Source organism: Electrona antarctica, assembly GCF_951216825.1.
Source record: "Electrona antarctica genome assembly, chromosome: 3".
NCBI classification, from domain to species: Eukaryota; Metazoa; Chordata; class Actinopteri; order Myctophiformes; family Myctophidae; genus Electrona; species Electrona antarctica.
Window position 1 is genome coordinate 637,867 of NC_136808.1, and position 25,682 is coordinate 663,548.

Here is a 25,682-nt window from a genome sequence, read left to right on the forward strand (position 1 = left end):
TTTTCAAGAGATGTCATATACTGGTGTGTGTGTGTGTGTGTGTGTGTGTGTGTGTGTGTGTGTGTGTGTGTGTGTGTGTGTGTGTGTGCGCGTGCATGCGTACGCCCGTGCGCCCGTGCGTGCATGCGTTGGTGTGTGCGTGCATTGGTGCGTGCGTGTGTGCGTTGTGCGTGCGTTGGTGCGTGCGTGGAACTAGCAAACATAGCCGATCTACAAACTGCATTGTGAGCTTGTAGGCTAGATCGGCTATTTTTGCAATTGTTGTGTGACATTGTAGTATGATGAAGTAAGGCATTAATTTATGAATTAACAAATATAAAAAGTTTAAATATGGAGATACAACCAGTGGTCCGGGGACCACCAGTGGTCCTTGAGGGGGTTCCAGGTGGTCCTGCAGCTAAATGATAGAGTTGGTAACCAAATGGACCCTTATAGATCTCTTGAGAGTGTAAAATTAAACGATCATTTTACGCTCTGGCAACACTTTATATTTCATATTAGAATATTAAACATATTCTGACTGAGACAAAATCAAAACATTAACAATATTATGATCTGACTCACAATCAGAAAATATTCTATCATCATAACAGTTGAAGGGATTTACTACATACAGTACTGTTGACCTTATTATTGATATGATGTGTTTAAACTGACATTTAATCACTTCACGCATTTGATCTACATGTTGTGTCTAAGTGTTAATGTGTTGAAGAGTTTAGCTGTTTGTAAATATTACAGATAAACACTATCTAAAGATGAGCAGAAACAGTAGCAGGTCTTACTGCATACCATATACTGTACAAGATTATAGTGTCATTTAAGATAACAGGGAATTAGTCAAGATGATTTATATTACTGACAGATTATTACTATTGACATAGCAGATTTATTTATTTAATGTTATGTTCCATGTTATTTTACACTTTGTAAAATCATCTCTGTTTAAAATCGCAGTTTTGAAAGCTCCCCAAAAACTTTATTTACCAAGGCGGGGTAAAAACACAACCTCTGTTGCCTTGTCAGGTATATTAGATATAGCAACGAATATAGTACAGATATATATAGAGGTATAAGTGGGCAGATACAAATCAGTGACAAGCACTCACACCTGTGGACAGTCCTTATTTGGGCTTGAACTCGGCTATGACACTCAGGACAGAGAATGCAGCCATTAGGCTATCCCTGTGTGGCCACCAGGGGAAGGAATCATACACACATATACAAACATCATATCAATACCCGATCTAAGTTGTTGGTGACAGGTTAGACAGCTCGATGGGTTGCTATGGTTACTATTAAGAGATTCTCTTACCAAACCCAGTACTGCATGTGTCACTGCACTCACTGAATTAGTGTTGACTACGAACTATTTTCTGTACAAGAATGATTTTTATTTGCAAACCAAAGGGACAGCCATGGGTAGCACAATGGCCCCAAATTACGCAAATGTATACATGGGCTATTTTGAACAACAGTTTGTGCTATATCCTACTGTTAACCCTTATCATTCCAACATTCGTTTATATCGACGCTACATTGACGATTTGTTTATTTCATGGGCTGGTACGGCAGAAGCTCTCTCACAATTTCATGCCTATTTAAATGCTGTGAACGGACATCTCCAATTTACGCTGGAGTTCAGTGACACACAAATTAGCTTTCTGGATGTGTTGATCATCAGACATGATAACACGATACAGACAGATCTGTATTTTTGCAATTGTTGTGTGACATTGTAGTATGATGAAGTAAGGCATTAATTTATGAATTAACAAATATAAAAAGTTTAAATATGGAGATACAACCAGTGGTCCGGGGACCACCAGTGGTCCTTGAGGGGGTTCCAGGTGGTCCTGCAGCTAAATGATAGAGTTGGTAACCAAATGGACCCTTATAGATCTCTTGAGAGTGTAAAATTAAACGATCATTTTACGCTCTGGCAACACTTTATATTTCATATTAGAATATTAAACATATTCTGACTGAGACAAAATCAAAACATTAACAATATTATGATCTGACTCACAATCAGAAAATATTCTATCATCATAACAGTTGAAGGGATTTACTACATACAGTACTGTTGACCTTATTATTGATATGATGTGTTTAAACTGACATTTAATCACTTCACGCATTTGATCTACATGTTGTGTCTAAGTGTTAATGTGTTGAAGAGTTTAGCTGTTTGTAAATATTACAGATAAACACTATCTAAAGATGAGCAGAAACAGTAGCAGGTCTTACTGCATACCATATACTGTACAAGATTATAGTGTCATTTAAGATAACAGGGAATTAGTCAAGATGATTTATATTACTGACAGATTATTACTATTGACATAGCAGATTTATTTATTTAATGTTATGTTCCATGTTATTTTACACTTTGTAAAATCATCTCTGTTTAAAATCGCAGTTTTGAAAGCTCCCCAAAAACTTTATTTACCAAGGCGGGGTAAAAACACAACCTCTGTTGCCTTGTCAGGTATATTAGATATAGCAACGAATATAGTACAGATATATATAGAGGTATAAGTGGGCAGATACAAATCAGTGACAAGCACTCACACCTGTGGACAGTCCTTATTTGGGCTTGAACTCGGCTATGACACTCAGGACAGAGAATGCAGCCATTAGGCTATCCCTGTGTGGCCACCAGGGGAAGGAATCATACACACATATACAAACATCATATCAATACCCGATCTAAGTTGTTGGTGACAGGTTAGACAGCTCGATGGGTTGCTATGGTTACTATTAAGAGATTCTCTTACCAAACCCAGTACTGCATGTGTCACTGCACTCACTGAATTAGTGTTGACTACGAACTATTTTCTGTACAAGAATGATTTTTATTTGCAAACCAAAGGGACAGCCATGGGTAGCACAATGGCCCCAAATTACGCAAATGTATACATGGGCTATTTTGAACAACAGTTTGTGCTATATCCTACTGTTAACCCTTATCATTCCAACATTCGTTTATATCGACGCTACATTGACGATTTGTTTATTTCATGGGCTGGTACGGCAGAAGCTCTCTCACAATTTCATGCCTATTTAAATGCTGTGAACGGACATCTCCAATTTACGCTGGAGTTCAGTGACACACAAAGCTTTCTGGATGTGTTGATCATCAGACATGATAACACGATACAGACAGATCTGTATCGCAAACCCACAGACAGAAACACTATTTTACGAGGGGACAGTTTTCACCCTACTCATCTGGTTAAAACTAAAAGTTTACCTATTAGCCAATTTCATCGAGCTAGAAGGGTTTGCAGCACAGATGCTGGTTATCATGCACAAGCTACAGATCTCACCAACAGATTTTTAGAAAGAGGGTATAAGCAGGAATGGTTGGATGTCGCTGCCGACCGTTTTAAAAAGAGGAATGCCTCGCTCCCAAAATTAAAACCAAAAAGGCTAATGCTCCCTTCTGTGTGCTCAGATACTCTCCTATGGGTTTTAAATTTAAAAACATAATCTCTAAACATTGGCATATTATCCAGTCAGACCCTAGACTGAACACTGTGTTCACACAAGCCCCAGCTGTAGTATTTAAGCACCCTCCAAATTTAAGAGACCAGCTGGTCAGATCTTATACTCCTGAGCCGAAAAAAAGTACAGTTTTAGATAATATTCCCGAGGGGAACTTTAGGTGCGGTAACTGTGCACAGTGTGGGTTTGTCGTGTATTTTGGCACGAGACCCTACAAACTTAACCAAAACGGGAGAGCGGAGATAATTGTGTGAGACACGGCAGACAGCAGAGTAGATGTTCCTTGATGTTTTATTTCGGAGTACACAGCAAAGCATAGCATGGCATAGGCTCCTCAGCCTTTCGGCCTCGGACAGAACTGACAATTTGACATAGAAATCTAACGGTTTAAGTACATTTCCACAGACAAGAGGTGAGAATAGAGGCGTGTTCACTGTTCCCCTGAAGTCAACCCCGGCTTACGCATTGATCAGCCATTTGTTGAGTGGCCACTTTGAACCCATGTTTAGCATTTGATGGCCCTAGGTGTGAACCAGGATCTCAGGACTCAAACAAAAGGCACAGTAAAACAACCCCTGTCCCCAGGTGGTCCTTGAATATCAAAGACAGACCCCAATTAAGCCAGCCAGCTAGTCTGACCAACTAAACAACAGATCACCATATGCTATGCCCAAGAACATGAGATATTGTAAGAATTATTGATTCATAATTCACCACATTCCCCCTTTGACAGACACAGTCTGTCACTATGAAATATGAAACCATAATTATCTTACCAGTTACCACCCCCCTTGATCCTCAGCTTAACAATACTCAAGACACCAGAATAACAGATTTCCCCAACATAGTTTTCAAACACAGACATTCAAGATTACACAACTCGACATAAATGATTTCCTTTACAGTAAGTACAAATACAATTTCGTATCAGTGGATAATTCATAATTGGTTTCCATTACAGTAAGTTCAAACACAATTTCGTATCAGTGGATGGATCGGATCAGAATTCTCTTTGCGTTATTTCAAACTCTTATGGCTAAAAATGTCACAGAACATTAGGAGGATAATTTCCCTGTTGTTACTCAAATCTAGGATAACATGTTTATAAGCACCAGATCACATGAAACTCTCTCTTTGGAGTTTTCACAGGACCGAAATCAAAATAAGTCTTAGACTTATCCTGACCATAACACACCAAATCACATAAACCTCTCTTGGAGATTCACAGGACCAATAACACACCAAATCACATGAACTCTCTTTGGAATTCACATGAAAAATAAGAAAAAGGAAGAACACGTTATATCCCAGAACAGAAGCCAACAGAAATTTAACCCCTCACTAATAACTCCCATCCCGTAATTTAAATCACATTTTAAGCCCTAGAGAACCAAAGAATCAAATTAAACCCTCTTTAAACACTGTCGGTACTACACGACTACCAATTAATTACCCTGTAATTTAATCACTATCCTGACTTTAAACACTGTCGGCACTCAACGGCTGCCAATTGCCCTATAACATAAACATAAATGATTAGTACAAACGAACGTGACGCACAATTGTAATCAGAAAGAAGGAATGTCCGTCTCCCTCATATGAACAAAGGAAAGTCTTCTGTTTGCTGCATTCCGTTACCTCAAAGTTCGCTCAGCCACGGATCAAGTTGAGAAAATGTTCACCGCTGTTTTCGCTGAAAGCTCTCGAAGCAAACTCTCATCATCTCATCATCTCTCCCCCCCCCTCCCAGCTCTGAAACAACAGAGATGGGAACACGAAGAGAAAAAGGCCGCAACGTAACTTCACCACAGACCCCGTAGGCCCGTGAAGGCCCTCAGCTTGCGTAGGTCAGTCGGCATGGAAAGTGGAAACCGCCGCCGCGCCAAGCGTCGAGTGGCCGCCTCTCCCCGTCGGGATGAGCGGACCCCTCTCCCCCTGGAACGCTGGCGTCCCCGTGCCGTGCTGCGCTGCATCGCTCCCCTCCACTGCTCGCCGTCCCCCGCGTAGAGTTGAAGATCGAAGGCCCCCGTGAAGGCTGCTGCTCCTCGTCGACCGCCCCTCTGTCCACTGGCCAGTTGGAAAGAGACGCACGTCGTCGCTGCGCAACACTCCTCATCGCGGTGGTCCGTCGTCATCCTCGTCCTCGTTCCGCTGGAACCCGTCGTTGCCGTCTTCCACAAAAACTCGCTGATTAGACTGAATAAAAAGCCGCCGATTCTTCCTGTCTGGCGCTGGAACGCACCAAAGACACCGGTTTCGAAAGCACCACATGTCGCGTATTTTGGCACGAGACCCTACAAACTTAACCAAAACGGGAGAGCGGAGATAATTGTGTGAGACACGGCAGACAGCAGAGTAGATGTTCCTTGATGTTTTATTTCGGAGTACACAGCAAAGCATAGCATGGCATAGGCTCCTCAGCCTTTCGGCCTCGGACAGAACTGACAATTTGACATAGAAATCTAACGGTTTAAGTACATTTCCACAGACAAGAGGTGAGAATAGAGGCGTGTTCACTGTTCCCCTGAAGTCAACCCCGGCTTACGCATTGATCAGCCATTTGTTGAGTGGCCACTTTGAACCCATGTTTAGCATTTGATGGCCCTAGGTGTGAACCAGGATCTCAGGACTCAAACAAAAGGCACAGTAAAACAACCCCTGTCCCCAGGTGGTCCTTGAATATCAAAGACAGACCCCAATTAAGCCAGCCAGCTAGTCTGACCAACTAAACAACAGATCACCATATGCTATGCCCAAGAACATGAGATATTGTAAGAATTATTGATTCATAATTCACCACAGGTTCACTACCAAATGTCAGACATATACGCATCCCCACAGTGGTAAATCACTACAGATCCGTGGGGTGATCACATGCAGTTCCACTAATGTGATCTATCTGATTAAATGTACCTGTGGCTTGGGATACGTTGGCAAAACTAATCAAGCCCTCCGTACCCGCATGAGCGAGCATCGCTCCAATATTAGATGCGGGGACGAGCGTAACCCCACATTTCAAGCAAGCTGGCCACAACATTAACCAATTTCGCTATATAGGCATCGGAAAAGTGGACAAACCCCCCAGAGGGGGAAATCAGGAGCGCCGCCTACTCCAAAGAGAAATGTTCCACATTTATAATCTTAACACTATGGCCCCATACGGTCTAAATGAAGAGTTTGATATCAAACCATTCCTGTAAATGTAAATATGTTTGTTTTTGGTCTTGTCTTTTTTAAGTGTGTTTTTAATACGTTATTACATGGAAATGACAATGCATTATGTAGGCTACTCTCTGTATAGCTCAGTGAGTTGTGTTTACACTTAGATCGGGTATTGATATGATGTTTGTATATGTGTGTATGATTCCTTCCCCTGGTGGCTGCACAGGGATAGCCTAATGGCTGAATTCTCTGTCCTGAGTGTCATAGCCGAGTTCAAGCCCAAATAAGGACTGTCCACAGGTGTCACTGATTTGTATCTGCCCTACCTCTATATATACCTGTACTATATGTGTTGCTATCTAATATAACAGACGAAGGCAACAGAGGCTGAAATGTTGTGTTTTTACCCCGCCTTGGTAAATAAAGTTTTTGGGGAGCTTTCAAAACGGTATGCAGACTTATTCTTCCTTTTTTAATTACAGTAACTGTAATTAGAATGCTGAATCATGATGATACAGTATATGAAGTAAGCTATTATTTTGTATAATAATCAAGATAGTCGATTCATTTAAACCATTCCATTATTGCATTCGATATTTCAGGTTCCTTAACAATTTGCTAATTATTAGTCATCTTTCTGTTTGTGAATGATCAGTTTTCTAACTATTCCAACCATGTGTTTTCTCTTTTCATGAATGATGAATGTGAACGTGAACTAGGCACACGTGAGTATCAAATCAATTCTACTTCATGGCCTCCAATGTGTTTTCAGATTTACATCAGGTTTTCTCCATAGCAGAATACAAACTGAAGGAGTCTAAACCAATGAAACCCTCTATAGTCTATACTTAGTGAAACAGACCTGAATTGTACTTTTACTCAAGTACAATTTGAATTCCGGACTTTTACTTTTTCTACGAAGTAGTTCTACATTGCAGTATTGATACTTTTACTTAAGTAAAACAATTGATTACTTTTTCCACCACTGCCAGTCATGTTGCTGGTAAACTAAGAAGACATTTAAACCCTCTTAGTAAAACTGACCTGAGTTGCAACTGTACTTGGTACGATCTTTTTTACACTACACCAAAGATAGCCGATCTACAAGCTCACAATGCGTTGCAACACGACACGTTGTGAACTTGTAGATCGACTATTTTTGGCAAACATTCCATTCAGAATAGGGATGCTGGGGTTCAAGTTGTAAGCTGACATTTAATCACTTCACACATTTGGGACTCTATCTTGTAGAGCCGACCTTTAAGTAAAGTTTTACCTGGTAGTTATAATGTGCAGTTCCACTGAGTTTATAATGCATTATGACCAGCACTTATAAATTATATGATTATACGTTACAATACTTTATAAACCTTGTTATAAAGTTGTAATGCATAATTACAAACATTATACAACAAGTGTTGTAACGCCTTATAAGTGCATTATAATACACTCAACCTTAATATAATTTATGTCTCTAAGTACATATTTAGTTACTTCACAAATTAAATTAGAATGTTGTAATTAGAATGCTGAATCATTATGATATATGAAGCAAGGTCTTATTTTGTATAATAATCAAGATAGTCAGTTAATTTAAACCATTCAATTATTGCATTCCATATATCAGGTTCCTTAACAAGTCATCTTTCTGTTGGTAAAGGATCAGTTTTCTAACTATTCCAACCATGTGTTTTATCTTTTCATGAATGATGAATGTGAACGTGAACTAGGCACTGAGTATCAAATCAATTCTACTTCATGGCCTCCAATGTGTTTTCAGATTTACATCAGGTTTTCTCCATAGCAGAATACAAACTGAAGGAGTCTAAACCAATGAAACCCTCTAGTCTATACTTAGTGAAACAGACCTGAGTTAACTCTGTACTTGGACCACTTTTTCCCTCTACACCAAATCTCTTCGTTAAAAAATAGCAGGTCTACAAACTCACAGCGCTTTGTGAGCTTGTAGATCTGTTATTTTTATTAATGTTCCCACTGAATGTGGATTTCTGCGTTCAAGTGTTAAATCTTATTCTCGCTATTGCTTGAGATTTTAAAGTCTAATGTTTCTTTAAATGGATTGTTTGTGTACTTTGCATAGATAACCCCTAATTCTTAGGTAATTCTTAACCCATTCTGGACGGGAACCCCTTTTGGTGTTTTAAGCATTATGTTATACTTTAGCTATGGAAAAATAGCAGATATACAAGCTCATCCCACAATTTATTACGTTCATGAGCTTCCCAAGTATACATTATTTATACATTATGCATTATTATTTATGTAAAATGTAAATGAGGTCAACAACTATTACAGTATTGGACTCTATCATAGTGATACTACTCTATAACAGTGACTGGCAGTCAGTCTCATATCAATGAGCAGCTCCAGTCATCAGTGGTGGAAAGTAACTAAGTAAGTACTTAAGTAATTTTGAGATATTTGTACTTTACTTGAGTATTTGCAATTTCCAATACCTTTACTTCTACTCCACTACTGTAGTTAGTTAGTTAGTTACTTTATTGACAAATGTATAAAACATTGGGTCCAAACAATAATAAAAAAACAATTAATCAAAAACTTTAAAAGGTACAATACATTAAAATATACAATACACAATACAGAATCCCTTTACAACAGGAGCTTTCTATTGCTCCATTAGTGACAGGCAGGCATGTAGCATACGCAAAGTCTCTCTGTTAGTGCCCACAAAGAGTGAGCTCAAATCAATACCCTCATGTCCATATTTCACTCTGATATCATGTGTGAGGGGACACACCAGTATGTGCTGTTCGTTTTGTATACCAGTCTCACATTGGCAAAACCGCTGTTCAGGTGGTATGCGGCTCCATCTTCCCATTTCCACACGCAGTCTATGAGCGGACAACCGAAACCGTGTAAAGGTTATCCTCAAATAGTCCTCAATGTAAGGTGTACTGCTGGTGCTGGCATAGAGTGGGTGAATAAATAGATCTGGGTTGATGGCTCGGTATGTCTTATATCTTGTTCCCTCTTTGGATTGTAATTTATGAATCATGTCCCTTCGGTCACTCTCAATATGATCTTGTTTTTCCATTATCTCAGATAAATGAGAATACATGACTTGGTTCTCCTTCTTCAGCAATTGAAGAACATACCACAAGGGGTCATCAAGCATGCCATTTCGCTGCTGTATGTTGGTGAAGAACCTGGCTTGCTTTTCTCTCACCAAAGCTTGCACTGAAGGCAGTCCTGCTTCTAACAGGCAGGTTAAGTTAGGGGTAGTAACCCTTACCCCAAGTAGGGATTTCACTCCAGACATGTAGAGAGTTTCAACAGACTTTAAGGGGATTTTCAACCAAGCCTCACACCCATACAATATAGCTGATGAGAAAGCAGCCTCAAAAACCTTGCGTTTTACACAGAATGGAGCATCATAGTTGGTGGACAGGAAGATAATCAGTTTGTTTAGGTGCTTTGTCTTCTCCTTTACATGCAGGGCAAGTGAGTTTCGGGCATTTCCATCAGCAGTGAAGATGGCTCCAAGATATGTATAACTGTCACAATGCTTCACTGTAAGGGAAGCAAGCTGAATAGGTTGCCTGTCTTCATCAGATCCTGATATAGCCATAAACTTGGTTTTACTTTCATTAACAAGCATGCCATATTCATCACAATATTCCTCCAGATATTTCAGTTTTTCAGTCAGCCTTTCCCTTGATGTTGCCAGGATAACAGTGTCATCCATTAGCATTAAAACATGGAGCCATTTTAGGAAACCATCGTCCCCACATTGTTTCAACTTTCTGATGAGCATGTCGACAAACATTACAAACAGGAAGCAGGATGTAGGGGATCCTTGCCTCACTCCAGTGGATGCTGTTATTGTGGTGGATCCCAGGATACTTGTTGTCACACTGTACTGTACACATACTGTACATTGACATCAGGGCCAAGATCATAGTAACTCCACACCCCAGGCTCTTTAATACTTTGAACAGTTTTCCTCTTGGTACCCTGTCATAGGCTTTGGAAAAGTCTATAAAGGCAACATACAGTTTCAGCTTCTTTCTGACACAATGTTCAATTATAAGCCTAAGTGCCACAATGTGCTCTATGCAGCTTATTCTAGGTTGAGCTCCTGCCTGCTCTCGGAATGGCTTATACCAGCACATCAGTCTGCTATTAAGCACATAGTCATATACTTTTGCTGCACTATTGATCACACTTATGCCCCGATAATTGTCACAATCAAGTCGGTTACCCTTCTTAAATAACATCATCAGTCTAGCAGGGGCCCAGCTCATTGGATAGCCAGTTAGAAATATGGAATTCATGAGTGTACATAGAAACGTGACCCATTCAACTGGCAGAAGCTTGAAAACACCTGGGCTTACACCATCAGGGCCCGCTCCTTTTCCTGCCTTTAGCTGGCGGTCAATTACATATTTAACTTAATTCTGCCCTAGTGATAGGGTCATCTGTAATTGGCATGTTGACATTATAGTTATCCAGTTGCAGGTCTTCTCCCTCACCGACAGGAGGGTTCAGCAGCCTCTCCATATGCTCTTGGAATTCACTTTCAGAAGGCATCTCTTGTCGAGGGGATGTAGAAAACTCCCCCTTCCAATCTATAGCTTTCCATAGCATTGTTGCGTCACCACACTCCAATATACGCTGCCACCGGGGTGGGAGTGCTTGCTGGTTTCTGGGCGGGTTGTGTTTCAGGGCTGACTAGTCTGCTCTGGGCAGCACAGTTATACAAAGATTCAGCAAACCACATAGCCATATCATCCGAATTCTGGCCAATGGTGATGACAGGTGTTTCCAGTGAACGTATATTAAGAGCAAACTGTTCTACATCAATATTTGTAAAGTGCACTGGTTTCATACATCGGGGTTTGTCAGGGTGAGCCTTAATAGAACTCACACACAAATCCTGAGTACGCTGTAATAAAATCTTTGCATTTATCATTTCTTCAGGGAATACAAGTTCCATAGACATAGGGGCATGGTCAGATGGCATTTCAATATTTTGGTTCACATCAAAACTCCTGACACACTTTATATAACGGGCAGTGATTAAACAGTAGTCTACTTCAGAAATCCAGTTCTGTCTTTTGCGGTAGGTTAGGGAACTAGGAAAGGAGTAAGACATGGTATGCAAGTTGTTCACAACCAACAGGTTATTATCTTTGGTTTATAGTACATGCCATTGTTATCTTCAAGCAGCTCTTTCACTTTTTCTCCACACATATTGGGCTGTATTTTGCGTGTCTTAAGTACCAGGTCTTATTACTTAACTTAAGACCTGGAGGTGTGATCAATGCCATTTGGCTATTCTGAGTGGCCAAAGAGCATTGACCACGCCTCCAGGTCTTAAGTTAAGTAATAAGACCTGGTACTTAAGACACGCATAATACTGCCCCTAGTGTTCATATCACCCACCACCACATAGCCAAAAGTGTTATCCTGGGTTTTAGCCTGGATTTCAGAAAAGCTTATATTAGAGAAATAAGGCGAGTCAGATGGTGGTATATAGGCCCCGCCAATCATTACACCAGGAACACTCTGAAGTTGGAACCAAATTTGCTCTTGAGCTGATGTATCAATTACAGTAATATCATTGTAAATGTCATGTTTAAACAGAGCAACAACACCTCCTCTCTGAGTATTCATGTTTTTGGCTACCACAGGTACAAATCCGTGGGCATGAGGCACATTGGCTTTTTTAATTTCAGTTAGTACATCTCAGAGGCAAATATTGTACTTTTGCTCCACTAGAATTATTTGAAAGCTTTAGTTACTAGTTACTTTGTAGATTTTGATTATTATTACAAATCATACAGTAACAACTTCAGCCCTATATACATTTAGGCCATTTAAAAATAGCTGATGTACACACTCACAATGCGTCGCGATGCAATGCATTGTGAGCTTGTATAGATCTGCTATTTTCTAAATATTTTATACATTTGAAAACTTGAAATGGGGCATTCTGCATAGTGAGTTATTTCTACTTTTGGTAATTTAAGTACATTTGGCGCAAATACTTTTGTACTTTTACTGAAGTACAATTTGAATTCCGGACTTTTACTACGAAGTAGTTCTACATTGCAGTATTGATACTTTTACTTCAAGTAAAACAATTGATTACTTTTTCCACTTTAAAGTATTTTTTTGAATTTCCACAATTACAAAGCATCACAGTAGCCTACACATCAAGGCTTGGAGATAATACAACAGACTGCTTGTCATCATATAAGTAGTCTATATATGTGTCTGCACCTTACACCCTTTGGCCACTGGGGGCGCTAGTGAGTAATTTATGTTAATGTATTCATAAATATAATTAGCATAAAACCATAACTCATAAAACCATAACTCATAAAACCATAACTCATAAACTCATAAATATAATTAGCATAATAATCATTATAAAATTCCACGCATTCCCTAAATTCCATGCATACCTTAATGTTTATGTTGTGATGTATGCCATGCTTTTGTTCTTGCTTATTATAAATCGCTCTGGATTAAGAGCTTAAGTGTTTTATATCATTAAATGTTTAAGTCTGCTCCATCTCTCCCTCTCTCTCTCTGTCCCCTGCCTGCGTGTTTTCAGGAAGGGGGGGTGTCCCTCAGACAGACAGACATGCCGGCTCCAGGTGTGAATAGAACAATAGAAAGTTTAGATGAACCTCTGTGTGTGGGTGGGGGTGGGGGTGGGGGATCCCTTATCTTTTTGATGTGCCAGGTGGCCGTTGTAACCCCCTCCCCCCTCAAAACAATGTTTGTTGTGTTAATGTGTTAATTAGATATAGTTAAAACCGGGGGTGGGGGATCCCTTATCTTTTTGATGTGCCAGGTGCAGTGTGTGTGTGTGTGGGGGCCAGGGGGGTGGGGGACCCCTTCTCTTTGAAAGTGACAGGTGACAGGTGACAGGTGACAGGTGACAGGTGACCGATGACAGCAGCTGACAGATTACAGGAAAACACACAGCTTGTGTGATGGTATACCCCTAACATTGCAATTTCCAGGTGCATATATACGTTGGAGTATTGGGTGTACAGTAGGTGTACACTATTGAGTACAGGTATGGAAAAATAAAAAGTATGAATAAATTATGCAAATTTAAAAAAGAAAATGAATTTAAGCAAAACTTATAATGAAAAAATAAAAATAGAAAATAAAAAACTTTAAAAAAAGAAAAAAAAGAAAAACACTTACAAAACATAAAACTTTTAGTGTAAATGTGGTTTCTAAATTGTATTGCCTATGTACGTGTGAACTCGTAGTGAAGAAAGCTTGAACTAGCTTGGGTGTTGTAGATGCCGCAAATATGTTCGAAAAGGTTTGCACAATGGTTAGTTAGAGGGGGTGGTCTACTGTGTGGGTGGGGTATGTATAGGGTTGGTCTACTGTGTGGGTGGGTGTGTATGGGGGTTGGTCTACTATGTGTAGGTGTAGTCTAGTGTAAATGTGGCGTATAGATGGTACTGCAGGTTTAAACATCAGGTTGGTCTGCTGTCTAGCTTTTCTTTTTTGTCTAACAGATTTGTCCATTTTATGGTGTAATTCCATTTTTTGACCCATAGACTGGATCTAATAATGTAGGTGTAATTCCTCATACAACCACTACAGACCTGTAGGGGGGTTTCAGCCTCCTAGTGCAATTCATCTATTTATTTTTAGTCCCAGTGGTTCAGAGGACACCCCCATCCATGGGCCCTACAAGGGGGTGTAATACCAGGTTTGGCCCATAGACTATGGATTTGAGCATCTCATCGGTGTAATACCGGTTAACACCACTACACCCCAATGCATTGGGGGTTTCAAGCCCCTCTAGGGGAGTGGATCTCAGTTCACTTCATTTTTGGTCCACAGACAGCTAAAATCATGATGAGCATGCAACCAAATGGGCTCTTGATGAAGGTTTTATGATTATAGGGGTAATAATCAGGCATGTAGGGATAGCCAGTATGGGGGGTCATGAGTCATGCTTTGCTAGTAAATGTAGCAAGTCTTCAAAATTACTAAAAACTATTTAGTTGTATTTTTATCAAAAAATTCTTTAGACTTTTTAGACTAATTCAGGCTTTCAATGTTCAATGTTACTGGTGGTATGGTAACCAAATGCCCCAATGTATATGGACCTGACTGTATAGTATATAGTATAGTCTGGCTGTCTATATGGCTTTCTATGGCGTGGTTTACTGTCTAACTGATTTTTGTCTGTAACATAGGTCTATTATGGACAGGTGGGGACCAAATGGAAACCATTAGATATTTAACTCTGGAGATGCTATCTAACTGTATGCTTGGATGACTGTATGCCTATCTGGCTGCCTTGTGCATGTGCGGAACCATAAAGGGTGTAATATCAGGTTTGCCCATAGGCTGTGAATTTAAGTAATGTAGGTGTAATTCAGATTTACCCCATAGGCTCAATACATACATGAATGGGTTATACTTAGCTTGAATATTGACCGGTGTAAATACATCATGTGTAGCCTATCTGTGAACAACTACACAACATACAGAATAGTATGAGAGCCATAGGTGTTTACGATTATTTGTACGCAGTAACTGTCAGTTTTTACAGTATTACATGGATCCGATATTCTCTGCTATTATTTTCTATATTCTATATTCTTACATGTAACATATCTGTCCTCTCTAATTATATTACAATATGGTTATGTTATGCTATAGGGAACAGTGGTTTGAGCAGTAATTATTGTCTTCAGACAATGTATGATCAGGTTATTAACCATACATTATGGGTAGTACATCATAATCCCATATGGTCTAGTGGTTTAGGATGCTTGGAGTCTAGCCATGAGACCAAAGTTCGACTCTTGGTGTGGGAAATATAAGTATATGTTTTCAATTATATTGAAAGTTAATGATATCTACCTAGTGGGCAATTTCTGTAGATGTTGATCAACCAGTCATGCAAACGATTTCAGCACCATAGATAGCATTATGCCCCTATTGTTAGGACTATTAGTACACCTTATGTAGGCACAGAACTCTATAGTGCATACGTATTGGTTCATCATACAGATATTCCACTGATGGATTGATGGTAGGTTACTAGTTAGCGTATGATTCATGTTGATAATCTTTAGAAAAATATGATTTTACGGGGGTTCATATGGTAAAATGCCTAAATTGTAAATTGTGAACTACATAACAATACTATTTACAGCATTCACATACACAAAAATGATACAAAAACAAACAACAATCATACAACAGCAGAAAAACAAGACAATACGTGACACAACAAACAAAAAATACTAAAACAAAATAAATAAACTACACATCAGACACAACAAAAACTGGACAAAACACAACACAAACAAAAAAATACTAAAACAAAAATAAATAAACTACACAGTAGACAAAACAAACTTGACAAAACAAAAAACTTTTTTCAAAACAAAAACACAAAACACACATTAAACAAACATCATGACACAAAAACAAAACAAAAATTATACAACAGCAGAAAACAAAACAAAAATGACACAAAGCAAACAGCAAAAAACATAACACAGCAACAATACGAAACAAAATCAAAAAAGGCTACACACCAGACAAGACAATATGTAACAAACATATGTGATAAAAACACGAAACAAAATCAAAAACTGGAAGTTTATGACAAAGTTTATGACAGTATATGACAAACGGGTAGCTAGATGGAATAGGGGGGTGTACACAGACATGACCCGATACCCATACATGTCCAGATCAGGCGGTTATAGCACCACCAGCAGGTGGTTTTTGTTAAAAACCCATTTTATTTTGGAACAAAATGGCTCAAATCATCAGATACCCTCCACGGCTAAGAAGAAAGGGACTATAATGTAGCACATTATAGTGCTATCATGAGGCCCACAACCTGACAAGGCCGGGTTTTATCTAGTATCTAGGCTAGGTTCATCTATATAGTTGTATCTAGTATACAAGCTATTGCTCAATATTACAAATTATTTACAGTTTTTATTTTATTTGTAATGATAAGATGTTTTGTGGGAGAAAACGTAAAATTCCTACATAGGCAGGGGTTATCGATGTATACAAAAACATCTACTCGGATCAATTATCCTGGAATTATTTTTACTTCTAAGATTATATTCTTGAAAAAGTTGCTAAACTCTGTTGTTAAAGGCTAAACGCCTATTGTTTTCTAGATCTACAGTGATCTGTATAGATAGTTTCGTCAGTGATAGATAGTAAATCCTTCACCATCAATCACCAGGCACTTTTGACTCATTCACTCAGTTGTTCTCTCCCATTATATTATGACTAGTACATTATTCAACCAATACCAATAACTATTAACTAATAACTATTTTGCCAACTAAATTTGGAATAATTGTTAATTTCAGCTATTTTATCATTTTTCAGACATGTTCTCTATCCATTTTGTAACTGTGCAAACCTCTGTAGTGGTAAAAGATCCCCATACTTCACCATTCCCCCTGGTGGGTAGATAATTACAGAGTCAACAGCGTCCCTAACAGCATCCTAACAGCATCCTCCATCTGATTTCACCAGCCAATGGTCTATATGGTCTATCAGAGATACAGGACAGCAACATTTTTGAGTATTGGGTATTCTGAGTACATACACAAATTAACCTCAGTGACATATCCAACACTCATTTGCCATTACATTATGGTTAAAACATGGTTTCCCCCCTATTATCTCACTAAATTGATCCCTAGGGGGCATTGTACGGAAAAAAGCATACACCTAGGGCATGAAATCTGATGTGGAACACCGTATCTTAACATCTTAGTCAAAATAATAGGCTAAATCATCATAATAGTTCTCAATCCTGGCTGAGGATAGTAGGTAGATTAGGTCACTAGATCATTTGCTCACCCAAAGTTGCTGTGAAACTTCACAATATACAATAAATATATATATATTTATGTCAGGGCCTAGTAAAATATAGTGTAAGGGGTGCATTGGGGTAAATAAATAGGCATTTTCGGTTTATAAAGACCTAAAGAGCCCTGAAGATACTGTATTAATTGTTAAAGCTCTGCATAATATAGACCCAGATACCACTTATTGCACACTATAAGGGCTGGTTGTTTTAATGATAGACACAATATTTGTGACTATTGACAGCCTGATATCTGACTTGGGAACTCTCTGTCGCAACTGGGTCAATAAAAATATACCAAATATGTACAGAATCTGCTTGTCTCCGTATCTTTACACAAAACTTTTTAGCGTTAGGGGTGATGAATACGATCATTGTATGAATTCTATCAGGGGTTTTCTAGGGGAAGTTTTGAAAAGAGTCAACAAGTTGGCACATTAAACTTGAAATGACTACATTCAAGTTGTTTATGTTTGGGGCAAGGGTCACAATTTCAGACAAAATTACTCCCCATCACTGGGGAACACAGTCATGTGGACACAGTCACTGTACGTTTTACATACATAAACTATGTTGTCCATGGTGTAAATAAAAATATTATACATTGAGGCACTAATATGACTTAATATAATACCCCTTTTGACTAGACCCAATCACTCTTTGTATCACCAAATTCTTCTATTGTTGTCTATTCTACACACAAAGTATGAAGTGAAATGCTAAACCCCTCAAAAGAGACTGACCCTAAACCAAGCCAAGCTACCAGAGCTGTTTCATAAAACAGATACTGATGTTAAAAACATACAATGTTGCAGAAATGATTTGCACTAACAAAATGACAACAAAATATACACATTTTTATGATTACATATTTTATTACGACTGCATATTTAGGAATATTCACAGTAGATGGTACACAATATCAGACCAATATTTGTCTCAATACAGTACATACAACATGGTTAGAATGGTTTATCTGACAACCGTTGCAACTTTCTCTCATCTGTTCAGTTATAGCCTTTTCGGGTAGTTGCACAATTCGTATTTTCATAATATCTATATGTACTGTGCTGATCACCCCATCATTCTCATCCATAGTCATGGGCAAATTCACTGGGGATGGCGTCGAAAGCACTGTTGATGTGGTCGGAGTGTCATGGGAAAGGGTGAATTTGTGGATAATAGGCCTACCCGCTCAAAATATTCAGCGTCCCCCGTATCATAGCCCCAAAATGCCCTCTCATCATATTCAGAGTTCGCCTTTTTACCTATAGTGTAGGAGGGATGGGCGTAGTAGCTGCATATGTTGGGGTGTCATTTTCCAGGCTGTCATCAGGCATTGAGAATAATGTTGCACCAGCTGGTGTGGGTATATTTATGTTGCGGGGTTTATCCAGATCTACGCGCCGCGGCTTCTTTGCAAAGGGATAGTCCAATGACAATACATGATTGACCCTTGTAAGGCGTCCCTCCAACAGTAATGCCTTTCTACACTCTTTTGCTCTGGCGAAAAACATATTGATTAATTTCAACACATCTTGTAACAACCATAAATCTCCTGCATGAAATGCTATATGGATCGGGAAGTATTTCTCTTTATCCATCATAGTTTTCGGTTTTTCAGGAGGGCCCTGGTGAGACTGCGATCTCACCAACAGCCACAAATTTGATCTTGAGCAGTCGACAAGGAGATTAGAGCTAGATGCGACTGAATCATCTACTTCCACCATTACAGGTGGTTTGATGTAATCATTGCTAGCCCATCTCTCCCAGAGCAAGTAATTGATGAATTCCATAAGAGCCATGTTCAATCTTTCAAATTCAGACGCATAAACTCTCAAATGAGGCATGCCGGTCTCAAACAGGCCATCTTTCGATGTATATAGATCAACATACGGGAAACAGGCAGCCGGTGAAAAATAGCACCGCAATTTACGCCCAGCACATAACTGGTATATATGCTCGTCTTCGTCATGGTAAATCATGTGAGGTGAATACATCTTTCGTTTTCGCTGTTCACGCCTCAATACTTGCTTACTCTTCGGTTTCTCTACATTTAAAGAACATGACCCATGAGAGGCGGAGCTTTCTAACTCGGCTTATGCAATAACTGGGTAGTTCATTCATGATCAATCAACGTAAATTCCCCGATCACTATTTTTATCACCAAATTCATCTATTTTTTTGTATATTCTATACACAAAGTATGAAGTTAGAGGCTAAATGCCACTCAAATGAGACTTAACCCTAAACCATACCAAACCAAGCTACCAAAGCTAATTAATAAAACAGATACTGATGTTAAACACATACAATGTTATAGAAATGAATTGCACAAACATGTAGTTTAACATCAGTATCTGTTTTATTAATTAGCTTTGGTAGCTTGGTTTGGTTTAGGGTCAGTCTCTTTTGAGGGGTTTAGCATTTCATTGTGGAAAAGATCGACTTCATTAAGGAGAAGGGGATATGTTTCGGCTGCCTAAAAAAGGAGGGCCATATTAACAAAACATGTGTCAATAGACTGACTTGCAATGTGTGCAGCCAACAACACCCAGACATTCTCCACATTGAAAGAGAGGACAAAAGAAAATTCTCTGAACAAATTGAGCCATCTAAGGAGGCTGAACCAGCAGGTAGCGATGCAACTACTGCACCAACATTATGTGGTCATATTGGGGCTGGTTGTGAGGATGATTGCACCTTTTCAATTGTGCCAGTCCAGATAAAATCCAAAAAATGTGACACAATCATACAAACCTATGCCTTCTTGGATCCTGGCAGCTCAGGAACATTCTGCACAGAGAGCCTTGCCCAAAAATTGAATGTCAGAAAACAAAGGACCAGCATTATGCTGCGAACTATGGGGCAGTCAAAGACTATTTCTACACATGCAGTGTATGGCTTGGAAGTGTCTGCACTGGACAAAGATGATTTTGTTGATTTGCCTGAGGTTTTCACCCACAGCAGCATGCCGGTGAGTGAGAGCAACATTCCCAGACAGGAGGATGTTGATCAATGGCCATATTTGAGTGGCATCAAAATACACCAAATTGACTCTGACATCGATCTACTCATTGGGACTAATGCTCCTAAAGTCATAGAACCATGGGAAGTCATTAACAGCCAGGAAGATGGTCCCTATGCAGTGAGGACCAAAGTAGGATGGGTTCTGAATGGCCCACTTCGAGGTGGTAATTTGAATGACAGTATGAGCAAGAGAGGCTACTCTACTATTTCCACAAATCGAATCTCTATTGTACACCTAGAGGAATTGATCATTCAACAGTATAATCATGACTTCAGTGAGAAGAGGATGTTAAATTCATGAACATTGTGCATAACGCATCTGTGTTGAAAAATGGTCATTATTCTGTTGACTTACCTTTCAAGAAGGAAACCCCCATCTTGCCCAACAACCGCTGCATAGCAGGGCAGCGTATTGTGAGCCTGAAAAGAAAATTTGTAAAAAATGAGACATTTCATGAGGAATACACATCCTTTCTGAGTGATGTAATTGATCAAGGCTATGCAGAGATTGTGCCAGAGGATCAATTAAAAAGAAACGATGGTAAAGTGTGGTATATTCCACATCATGGAGTTTATCACCCTAGGAAAGGAAAACTAAGAGTTGATGGGATGCTGCGAAAGGAGTTGCAACTGAAGTTGGAAAAATCTGTTTTTTGGACAGACAGTACAACAGTACTTAAGTACATCAGCAACGAAACTAAGAGGTTCCACACCTTTGTGGCAAATAGAACAGCAGTCATAGGAGAAGCTACCAGCGTTGACCAGTGGAGGCACATTGGCACAAAGGATAATCCAGCCGATGATGTTTCACGTGGGCTGAAGGCCACTGACTTCGTGGGAAACATGATGGTGGATGGTGGTCTATCATTCAGAAGCAGCACGACTTCATGGAGGAGGACTTCAGAGGAGCAGGCTGACATGTTGAAACAACGCGTCGCCGTGAAGAGAGAGTTTAAAAAAGAATACACATCTTTTCTCATTGACTTCCCAGGAAGCAAGCAAGGCTGCGCTGTAGTTGTGACACAGGAAAGGGACACAGACTTGTCTCACTTTCTGTGGTGGCTTGAGGGCTATGTCAAGCCTTCTCCAGAAGACCAGTACACTGGAAGGGCCTGTCAGTCAACAAGCTCCATAATTTGCTATTGAGGGCACCAGAGAGAACAGACTGAAGACTAATAACTTTGATTTTTCTTTTCTCTAGTCTTTCTCTTTATTTCTTTCTTCTGCAGTGACAACAACAAACACATACCACACACCCAATGTTTATTTTGTGTAATGGCTTCTTTAAAAATGTATTTTGTAATTGTGTTTATATATTATGCACAATTAGGGGCCGGAATGTAGAAGCCATTTCACAGTTGTATTTTCTGATTATTATTTCTGTTATTATTTAGCCTTAATATGTTGATTGTTGGCTAATTGAATTATTGTTTGGGCACAGACGGGCACGCCTCCCAGCCTCCTAGGCTTTAATTATGGACAGGTGTGGGGGGGAAATTATGCACCTACGTGGGAACACGGTTTTTACTGTTATAAGTGCTGTTTGTCAGCTTCCAAACAATTGTTGACAAACTCACTGATGCACCCATTCTGTGGTTGTAGGTGTACGCAGGCATAAAGAAGTCCAATGTGCAGAGGCAGAAATCATTTTGCTTTGCTTTAATAGAAAATAAAGTGCATATATGACATTCTTTCTGTTCTCTTGGCTCACATTCTTTCTGTTCTCTGTGCTACTGGTAAAAACCGTGTTCCCACGTAGGTGCATAATTTCCCCCCCACACCTGTCCATAATTAGAGCCTAGGAGGCTGGGAGGCGTGCTACAGCTCATACTGGGCTGTGCCGTGAGATGTGAACGCAAACAAGAATACATCCAGATCATTATGACCCTGGAGGAGTCTGTGCAGCATGTTGTCATGACAGCCATTCAAGAGCTCATGAGTAACGAGAACATGGCCCAGTTTGGGGCGGAGCCGCCTGGGGACGCGGAGCTGCAGCTGAAAAAGGCACTAGAGGAACTTGTGGAGGTTTCATCAGAAAAGGAGATGCTGGCACAGCGCTGTCAGGAGCTGGATGTTCAGGTCACCGGCCTCCAAGAGGAACGGAACAGCCTGCTGGCTGATCCAGGAGATACACAAGAAGTTGTCTGAGGAGACTCGGCGGGCGGACAACCTCGCCTTCGAGATGAAGAAGTTTGAGGAGAAACACGAAACTATGATGAAGGAGAAAGAGAGAGAGGATCATCATTGAGCGAGATTCCCTGAAGGAGACCAACAAGGAGCTACGATGCACACAGGTCCAGCAGGCCCAGCTCAAACAACCCGGGATGCTTCCCTCCAGCAGTCCCAGCCATGATACCTTGGCAGCTGAGCTCCTCCCCTCTGAGTTCAGAGAGAAGTTCATCAGGCTGCAGCATGAGAACAAGATGCTGAGGCTGCATCAGGAGGACTGTGTGAGAGTCAGCGAGCTGCAGGCTCAGCTTGAAGAGGCACACAGAACACGCAGCAAACTGGACACGGACAATAGGTTGAGCAGAGAGCGGATGACTGCTCTGCAGCAGCAGGTCGAAGACCTCCAGAAGGCTTTACAGAGTCAGGCGGCCAAACCTGATGATTCTAACTTGAAGAGGAAACTTGACGCTCACATGGTTCAGCTGAATGAGGCTCAGGATGAGATCATGAAGAAGAAAGAGCTTCTGGAGGACCTTCAGCCAGACAACACGCAGACATCCCTGAGAGTGGATGAGCTGATGGCTGCTCTAAAGAAGAAGGATGATGACATGAGGGCTATGGAGGAGAGGTACAAAATGTACCTGGAGAAAGCTCGCAATGTGATCAGGGCCTTGGACCCCAAGTTGAATCCAGCCACGGCTGAGATTCTTGCCCTGAAGAACCAGCTGGCAGACAGGGAAAAGCGGATCATCAGTCTAGAGCGGGAGTGTGAACAGGCCAAGCTGAGAGAGTACGAGGAGAAGCTGATAGTGACGGCTTGGAACAACAAGAGTCTGAATTTTCAGAAGCTGGCCATCGAGTCTCGGCTTGGAGGCCGCGCCACCTCCCTGGTGCCCCCCGGCCAGTCGTTCTTGTCGCAGCAGCGACAGGTCACGAACGCCACGCGCCGGCTGTCTATCAACGCGCCAGCCACCAGCACCAAGTAGACTCCACACACTCCTTCAGCATCCACGACCACCAAGTAGATCTCACACTCTTAGGCCTTGAACCTTGATCTCCATCTAGGGATACACCGATATATCCAAACCGGGTCCTCTAGCCCCCCTCCACCCCACAAAAGAACACTCAAGTGACCTTAAGCACTCCTTTTCCTGGGATGAGCTGACCAATGAGCACTTACCGGTACGGTCTATCTGTACACAACAGGTCGGCGGTTCTCAAACGTTTCGGGCTTCTGTATCCCCTTTACCTGACTATTACATTTTGCTTCAAGAATCAAACATCAAAAGTCCAGTTTATGGTGGCTTTTAATTGTTTTAAAAATGTATAGCCCTGTTGAGTGAATAAAGGCTTTTTCATTAAATTGACTCTGACATCGATCTACTCAGAGGTCTTCCCACTGAAGTCATGATTATACTGTTGAATGATCAATTCCTCTAGGTGTACAATAGAGATTCGATTTGTGGAAATAGTAGAGTAGCCTCTCTTGCTCATACTGTCATTCAAATTACCACCTCGAAGTGGGCCATTCAGAACCCATCCTACTTTGGTCCTCACTGCATAGGGACCATCTTCCTGGCTGTTAATGACTTCCCATGGTTCTATGACTTTAGGAGCATTAGTCCCAATGAGTAGATCGATGTCAGAGTCAATTTGGTGTATTTTGATGCCACTCAAATATGGCCATTGATCAACATCCTCCTGTCTGGGAATGTTGCTCTCACTCACCGGCATGCTGCTGTGGGTGAAAACCTCAGGCAAATCAACAAAATCATCATTGTCCAGTGCAGACACTTCCAAGCCATACACTGCATGTGTAGAAATGGTCTTTGACTGCCCCATAGTTCGCAGCATAATGCTGGTCCTATGTTTTCTGACATTCAATTTTTGGGCAAGGCTCTCTGTGCAGAATGTTCCTGAGCTGCCAGGATCCAAGAAGGCATAGGTTTGTATGATTGTGTCACATTTTTTGGATTTTATCTGGACTGGCACAATTGAAAAGGTGCAATCATCCTCACAACCAGCCCCAATATGACCACAAAATGTTGGTGCAGTAGTTGCATCGCTAACTGCTGGTTCAGCCTCCTTAGATGGCTCAATTTGTTCAGAGAATTTTCTTTTGTCCTCTCTTTCAATGTGGAGAATGTCTGGGTGTTGTTGGCTGCACACATTGCAAGTCAGTCTATTGACACATGTTTTGTTAATATGGCCCTCCTTTTTTAGGCAGCCGAAACATATCCCCTTCTCCTTAATGAAGTCGATCTTTTCCTTGTGTAATTTTCTTTTGAACTGGTAGCACCTTTCCAATGAGTGATTGCTCATTTTGCAATACAAACAGCCTTGGAGTGGGGGAGAGTGTACCTTTTCCTCCACCACAGCAACATTAGTGGCAAAACTGCTTCCTCTGTGGCTCTTCAGACCCTGACTGGGGGGGCATGCACTTCTACTTGAGGAAGCGAGTGGGGTGTCCTGTATGTTGCCAAACAACGGATCTGTGGCTATTCTGACCTGCTTTTCAATGAACTGGACCAGATCATTAAACATGGCCCTATGACCTTTTCGGTCTTGCAGGTCACAGGCAGTGCTTCTCCATCTTTCCCGCAACTTATATGGCAACTTTAAGACAATGCTCCTCATGTTGAATGGTATGTCCAATTCTCTCATATGCATGATTTGTTCTGTTGCATTGCAACATCCACGTAAAAAGAGAGAAAAAGCTTGTAGTGCCTCGACATCATCACTTTTAATGGGTGCCCAACTGAAAGCCATTTCCATATATGCTGAAGTGATTTTTTGTTCATTTCCAAAGTGCTCTTTCAAAAGATTTTTTGCTCTTAGATATCCCTGTTGAGGAGGCAGATGCTGACAGCTATGCACTATCTCCTTTGGCTGACCCCTGGTGTATTGTTCGAGGAAGTGCAAG

General features: G+C 40.5%; 1 pseudogene across 1 annotated transcript in view; it reads left to right on the plus strand.

Annotated features, from left to right (window-relative positions):
* The window catches only part of LOC306920603 (protein Hook homolog 1-like), a 32,973-nt pseudogene extending 8,961 nt beyond the window's left edge, over nucleotides 1-24,012 (plus strand). Inside the window, exon 5 of the transcript XR_013792505.1 lies at nucleotides 22,386-24,012. The product of XR_013792505.1 is annotated as a protein Hook homolog 1-like (transcript). The remainder of the gene's footprint in view (nucleotides 1-22,385) is intronic.
* Nucleotides 24,013-25,682: the final 1,670 nt, after the last annotated feature.